This window comes from Papaver somniferum, unplaced genomic scaffold (assembly GCF_003573695.1).
Source record: "Papaver somniferum cultivar HN1 unplaced genomic scaffold, ASM357369v1 unplaced-scaffold_107, whole genome shotgun sequence".
NCBI classification, from domain to species: Eukaryota; Viridiplantae; Streptophyta; class Magnoliopsida; order Ranunculales; family Papaveraceae; genus Papaver; species Papaver somniferum.
In genome coordinates this window covers 13,406,736-13,415,238 of record NW_020619603.1, presented here as the reverse complement: position 1 = coordinate 13,415,238, position 8,503 = coordinate 13,406,736, and positions in this window count along the sequence as shown.

The window sequence follows — 8,503 nt, the reverse complement described above, 5'->3', positions numbered from 1 at the left end:
GAATTCAAATCATAAGCCTAATGGTTAATATATAAACTTCTCCAATCAATGTTTTCTCCGCTTTCCCTAACTGGAGAGAAATTAGTCGGCATAATCGGAATGGTTAAAGTTAATGTTAACCAAAAAAAAAAAAAATTGGCATATTAATAGAAAATAATCTCCAAGCCGACTCATTGGAAAATGAGAAGGTTTTCAAATAATATTACCTTATGAGGTTTTCATCCCTTAAAAAAAAATCAGTTTTAATATTTCGGGTCTTGATGAAGAGCGAAACATCTACAAACAATTTTCTGATCAATGAATTCTTTGAGTTGTTCCTAATGGCGAAGTTCCTTTAAAGTTCCTCACTCACTGCCCGATAAGATTGCAACTTTTCAAACAAAACTCTTCGGAACAAAGAGAAAGGGTTTTCAGGAAGCGTAAAATCCTCACGACACGTCAGACTAAAAAATATGGAACTTCCCAACTGTCCTTGAATTGATTTTGCAAATGGTCGTGTTTGTTTTGGTATTCACCGTTCCGTCGGTATGGAATATGGAATCTGAGTAGGTGGTCCTCATAGAATTTTCTATTCCGTTGAGTGGTTGATTTTGTTTGTGTTCCTATTTGGTCCATGAACACCTTTTCGACGCAGATCGATAATCTTTTTCCTTTTTTCTCTGACATAGACTGCAGGCTGTTGGTTCAGTGTATTATCCATGGCGCGCTTTCTCTTCACTCTCTCCTCCATCTGATGTTGTTGTTTATGTCTATCCAGTATCGTAGAGAACAAACTAATGAATCTTCCGGGATTATAATTTGTGAAGAGAACAAACTGTAAAGGAAGATAATTGCGAAGGGCAATCTTTTAACACTAACTGACCAAGAGGGGTGTATTTTCGTTGATTTCTAACACAATGACCCAGAGACGCAAATTGAACAAACGTCACGATTAAGAGTAACCAATCGGTTGAATGAGAAATTGTTCCTCTTCGAAAAAGTAACTAATCGGGTAAGTATTGTCTATGTGCCTCACTTGAACTGGAAAAAATGTGAGGGATGTTGTCGAGCCTCCACGTCATCCAAAACATTCTCCTTTATATAAAGAAAAATTGATTGATTGATAAGATCTTTAATGCCCACTCAATGTACGGGCTAGGTTTTGGTTATACTTTACATTGTTAAATAAAACCCGTACTCATATTGGGTCCAAATAAGCATTTCTTTAATGATTTTTCACCTATTAATAACCTCGTTTCAGAAAAGAAATTGTTCACAATTGTCTGATTCTATCGGGATGATTATACCAAGTTGCAATTAACCTGACTTGAAGTGGCTTCAATAAACGTCATTCACTTTTCAGGTATCTCTAAATTTTATGTATCCGACACAAATCACATCCATGGTAAACATTTTTCCTAAAGAAAAATATGATAATCTATATAAATATATTCTTTCAAAAAAAAAATCAGTGAAAATAAATAACAGAAAATGCTAATTTATTTTCCCAATAAATAACAAAGACGTGCGTATCTTTATTTTCCACTGGCTATTTTCATAAACAACATAAGTGAAAATCAGTAGCACATAGTTCTACTTTGAAATGTTTTTCACATTTTCTAGTGATCCATCATAAGTGAAAATCTGCTTTAAATAGTTTTTCATTCCTAGAAAACAACAAAACAATATTCATATCATTAAATTACTCGTTCATAAAATCTCCAGCATTTTCATGAAGACATATCAAACCATTAAATGAACCAACCAAAGTATAATATTGTTAAATGGAGATGTTGGATGAATCCTTCTACCTCAATGGGTATCTTACTGTTCTCATTGTATTCATGAATAGTATATGTTTGTACCATGGTAAAATTGCAACATATTGTGCCAGAAAATTGTCTGGGTCACTATTCAGTTGCCATCCAGCCAACCAACACAGTCCACTAGCCCACCAACCGAAGTAACTACCAGCTAGTTCAGTGCTCCATGAAGTCATTGACTGGTCAACAGTCAAAGTCAACGCCTTGGTCAATGGTCAAAGTCAACCGACGGTCAACTTTCCAAGCCAACTTGCCAACCGTGCTTCTAGCAAGTTTCCATCCATATTGCCAGCAGTGCTGCCAACCAGCGTCCAACCAAGTTGTCAGTCGAACTGCCAACTAGTTTCCACCCAAATACTCAGCCTTGCTACCAGCCAGCCTCCCTCCATGTTGCCAGTCGTGCAGTCAGCCAGCCTCCATCCAGTCTCCTGTCAAGGCAGTCTGCCAGTCAAAGATCGATAGTCGCGGTCTACAACGAAAGTCAACCATGTCAGTCAAAGTCAAGGTTGATGGTCTAACCCGCAAGACCATGTCTATTTGGCCCGTTTACACCGACCCAATACAAAAACCCTGGAAGAGGATTTTGGAAGTTTCTGGATGACTTGCTGAACATGTTACTTGCACATGAAGTTTATCTCGAAATCAGGGTTTAACCCAGGTACTCAACTGTATAAATAGAGGAAATTATAACCATAAAAGGACACACCCTTATAAAGGAATATACACCAGCAAACCCTAAAAGGGATCAGAAATCATTGTAACCCATACATTAATAAAATATCTCTCCCTACGGGGATTCATCCGTGGAAGTAGGAAAACCATGCCGAACCACGTTAAATTCGTGTCTATCATCTTTATGCTTGTTTTGTGTAAAATCCTAGATCTGATCATCATCACCAAAATCATCGTGTTTAGTGCCTGGAAATATTTATGGGTACAAACTGTATAGTTAGTGATTCTTAGTCACGGCAAGAGAGTACAACACAGTAGGATTGCAAACGAGTTAACAGAACAATAATATTTCTATTCGCGCAACTATCTGTGGCTTGAGAATGTCAGAGAGGATTTTCATTCTTCTGAGGATCTCGACTGGAAAAAGAATGTTGCTGCATGTTGGGATCACAAGAGACGAAGCACTGATTTATAATAAAATATGAACCATTCATCGCTCTTATAGTAGTTAGTTTTATTATGCTTCCAAATAGTTAGCATTCTAATAGTGTTCATGAATTTTTTAGTGTCATATTATTCTTCATTTGTAAGGCTTAAGCTATTGTAGTGTCAACACTCAATAAATTCGACTGCAACTTATATAGAACACATACAATGATAAATATATTGCTTCGAGTTTGTAAGATTACCATTTATAAGGATTAGATTTTAGGAATCTCATCCTACTTAAACTTCTTCATCGGCTAATTTCCACCTTCAGCGTCCTCAGCTTAAACTAACTTCGTTATATTCGTGTATTTTTCTCTCCCAATTCTTTCCGAGATTGATTCATTTGGATCATAAAAACGGAGAAATCAAGTACTGTAGCTTAAACTATTGCCACCCTTCCTAATGGTTGTTCTTTGGGAAGTCTAAATTCATAAGTCCAAACTGATGAATGATATAGTTCTTTTATGTCACTATTATCATTCCTGTTTTTATACAGCCATACGTTATAAGATGTTCCTCCTATGCTGCAATTTCTCTCGGTACAGATCAAATACCCAAACCCTAATTTCAACAGCGTTCCACTGCCTAGCGAAGCAGCAGGTTGTGGAAGTTCTTCACCAAAGTTTCATTAACCAAATTGAAGACCATAATCAACGCTCTTCCATCCTACCCCCGAATAAAGAGCTTCGTTCAAAAATTCACTTGGTCTGTCGTAAATATTAGGAACCGCAGAATCAAATTTTGTAACATATCTCCATCCAATGCCGTTACCAAGTGTATAAACAATGGCCTCTAATGACAACTTTGTATTCATTAGTTTAAGGAACGCAACCAAATCCGCTAGACCAATAACTACAATGACCAGAGCTAGTCTTACCTTTAGGAAGAATAACACATTTCTTTCGTCATGGGGTTACAAATGCGAAGTCCATTTCTCCATATCACAAAGACATATCAAATCATTAATCGAACCGAAAAAGACAATAAATGCATAATCATTCTCAAATGGAGAAGTTAATGGGTGGTTTATGGATCTCAAGATATTCAAAATAGTGGAGTTGTTGATCCATAGCCAAGGCAAGAAAACTCAACTTTCCAAGATCAGTATAATGATGGAGTCGATTTGAGTGCATCCTACATACCGATGGATGTAGAATTAGATTTTTCCATGATTTGGATACTAATTTGCACTCTAAAAATTAAAAATAGATTCAGTGGGTAAGCGATTGACAATGTCTAATGTAATATCTATTGGAAGGCAACTTAAATTCTCCATCGAAACCGTGAAGAGGCTGATGTCCACCGACAAGTTGAACTGAGAATATTTCACTTATAAAACCTTAACTTGGGTTTTAAGTGGCCTAAAATAAGAACTAGAATAAATCACTCCCATAAAACAGGATTCCTGACTGGGGAATTAATTACATAAAACTAGAATAAATCACTCCCATAAAATAAAATTCCATTGAAAAAAAAATCACTCCCATAAAATCAGGATAGATAATTGTATAAACATACTAACAATAATTAAAAAACATAATATCCTTTCAGAATTCCAAAGGCTGATCACCCTGATGCCATAATCTGGATGAAGTAAATGTAAGTCTATGTAATCACGGATGTATGAGATTTGGAGTCTCCTTGCTTGCGCAGTTGCATGGAATGTGTGGAAGTAGAGGAATGCTCGTCTGTTCGTGGCCAAAGAAAAAACTTCAAAATCAAAAAATACCGGATACGTATGTGTCTAGGTAGAAATTTCATCTTCCTAAGGCGACTTTAATCGCCTAACTAATTCCGTCTTTGCTGATCACTCCATTATTCTAATATCTTCTTCTCCCAATTCTTTCAATGAAAGTAAGGTGTTTTTGTGAGGAAATACTTGAGATATTCCTTCCTTGAAAACTGTAAGACGTCTAGAGGTCGATGCTTTTGGATCGTAAATATTGAGATTATTAGAACTGTAACTTAAAATACCGCCAGTTTCTGTTAAGGCTAATAGCTGTCTATTGGGAAGTCTAAACTCATTAATCCAACCCAATGACTGGTATGGTTCCTGGTGCTCTTGTGTGTCATGATTATCAATCTTCCTCTCCTTAAGTAACCATATGTCAAAAGATGGTTTTCTATTTTGGTAATAGTAATCTTTCTTGGCGTAGAACAGATATCCACCTAAAACCCCTATTGTATAATCACCCCAACGAAAGTGTTATCAATCTAGTGGAACATGTTCACCGAAGGATTCATCAGCCAAATCGAAGACTGCAATTTCACCTCTTCCAACATTTCCCAAATAAAGAGCTCCATTCAAAAAGACACCTGATCTGCCATCAACATTGGAAGTTCTTAAATCAAGTTTCTCAACATAAAATAATGCATAACTCCCAGTAACAAGTAGTCTGCAAGTGTAATATGAAAAATGCACCATGTACAACATAATAGAAAATCCAACTGAAGATGTATATTCATAACTGAAAAGACTCTAAGTATGAGAACAATCAAAAACAACAATCTTCAACAGTTTAAAATTCATTAACCTTTGAACATAAATCCAATGTGAAGAGGTAGCACCGATTGTTAAAATTCACATTGGACTTCTGTTATCAATAACACCAACTGTCGATAAGAATTTGATGTTGATGTTGTTTGAAATAATATTTTCAAGAACAAGTGATATCTCAATAGACATAAACTCATAAAAAAGAAGTAGATTCCCTTAATTAGTACACTATCCTTGAAAATACCCTTGTTTACTACTGTTTGTGCCAGAATTGTTACATAATCCATCATATTCAACTGTTTTTTATGTACTCCAAGTACTGATTGTGACCCAATATAAAATGAAAGCAAACCCACTGGATGTTAATCTTCACCCAACATCAGATTCAAAACCTTTTGGTTGGATGAATTAAATAAAGTTTCGTTTGTTCTCTCTATGTGAAAGTTGAAGTTGGAACCCAACAAATCTTAAGGATGAGAGATTTCGGGAAGATGAAACAACAGACCATTTTGTTGATGGGAAATATTTGATCTTTAGGGTTTGAAAAGAAATAATGAGTTGATGTGAATTGATGAGAAGATAATTAGGTGGGTGGTGATGATGTTTTAGTAGTGGGTTTTGAATAATTAGAGGAAGAAATAATTTCAAAGAAGGATTAGGGTTCAAAAGATGAATGAGTCTTTTAATGGTCAATAATTATAAACTGGTAAAACTTGTTTTTTGCATAGATCGAATGAAGTTGTTTGATCTGATTCACGATTATAGATCGAATGAGGTTGTTTAATTTGATTCACGATTTTAAATTTATTTATGACTACGGAGCTAGGGATTTTGATAGATTTTTTTAATCTTTTGTTTTACTGGTTTCTAGGGTTTGTGGGTTCTTAGAGGAAACTTTAGATTTTTGAACTTAGCTCATCTGATAATGATCCTTGTTATAGATTCAAATCTTGGGTTCACGTTATGCAGCTAGTTTCGTGTCCAGATTTGAATATTTATCTGCTTATGACCCTTTAAGTCTATTTATGAGAATGTCTGCTTATGACCCTTTAAGTCTATTTATGAGAATGAATCAAATATTTGTAGATTGAAATTTCAGTTTCTGGTTGATTAAAGATTAGCTAGTGGTTTATGAAGGTGGACTAGAACTAGCTATTCTTGTGCTATGCAGATAGTTAGTTTTGCTTTACTTTGATTTGTATATGTAGTTGTTGTGCTCATTCATTGTTTTGGAATTGTTCAAAGTGTACTAAAATATGTAGTCTCAATGATATAGCGTTGCCTGGTTTTCCATGTGATCATTGCTAACCTCATCAGCAGAAAATCACCATCAATTATCTAATGCGCAAGAACTGATTACATGTAGGAAGGGGATTATAGAACACGGTAGAAAAAAAGAGAAGTCTAATGCGCAAGAACTGATTACATGTAGGAATGGGATTATATAACATGGTATAAAGAAAGAGAAGTATTATGTAGAAGTGTTGAGGTTTGAGAGGGAACTTTATAACAAGAAGTTAGATTAATCATTTACTTTAAGCTTATAACATTTTAAAAACTGAGAAAACACTAACTTGTTAGTTAATGAATGAACTGAGAAATTGGTATTGACTTCATTCGACACATACACGTTGGCTTCTGATTTGCAGCTCAGCAGCAAGATATGCAGGGAATTTAAATTTTTAATCTCTTTAAACCTCAGTGCTTTTGTTTCTTATCCAGAGAAACTGAGATAAGATCTATGATACAGTGAAGTTTGATGGATGCATTCACATACTCGTTATTTCTGCATTACCCTATAGTGAGTGTTTGTAGTTTGGTTTGTCAGTATACATTTTGCTTATATGGTCTCAATGTACATATAGAGTTTACATTTTACCTTGTAATGTGCATCATCGATGGGGGTTGAATGCAAATGAGTTTCTATTAAAGAAGAGAAAGTTGATCTGTCGGCTCCACCAGGTTTTCTTACTTACATCCGTCACTCTAAAGAAGATGGATAAAGGTGAATTTTTGATGAGTAATATGGTCTCTGCGGGTGCAAATGAGTGTCTGAGGCTTAAGATATCTCTTAGGTACAGACCATGGGTACACGACAGTAATTAGGTGATAGCTCGGATGAGGAATCTACAGATCGACAACCTCATCAGGTTCATCCTTGTACTGAAAGTTCGAAATATCTAACTGGTCTTTCACATTATGAAATTAACTATAATCACATATTTGTGATCTGAATATTTTTGTTCTTTATTGTCAGCATCTTCCTCCGAGACCATGCCTTCCTAAAGGTGTTCTTCGTGGGTGTTTTAAGTGTACTAATTGCGAAAAGGTTAAGTGATGGTGTCTGAGTCATTCTTTCATTGCTCATTTATGTCTTAATTATGATGAGAGGTTTATGCTGTTAAATTATGATGTTAATGGTGTCTTTAAACAGGTCACGATAAAGTGGCGTCCAGAATCTGCACAAAGTTCTTTCCTTGACGATGCACCTGTTTTCTATCCATTTTACATAAATTATATCCATTAGTTTTTCTTTAGGAGGATGCTATGATGTACAAGTTTGGGTTTCTGATCATTTAAAACTTTATTTGAAGGAGTTTAACGATACACTTAAATATATAGACAACATACGTTCAAAAGCAGAGCCATATAGAATTTGAAGAATAGTTCCTTCCTCTTCATGGAGACCTCACTTCCCTCTTAAAGAAAACATTGTATGAGAGACTCAACTGACTAGGAAGATACAACTACATCCGGTACGTGTACATGATATGCTTACTGCTACGTCCCTCATGTAGGATACATTCTAATTGTAAAGAAGTATGAAAAACTAATTGTAGGTATTGTTGAACTCATACATATAAATACATCTATTCCTTGCATAGATGAAACACACTTTCTTTTGCATGTTCACTGAAATTTCTTTCATTTGGTTATCATTCTTTAGAAATCTTTTATATGCTATCTTAGGTCTAATAATTTTTCTCATTCTATAATCTTGCTGATGAACATTAAGTTTAGTGACCTTATAAAGCAGTACATC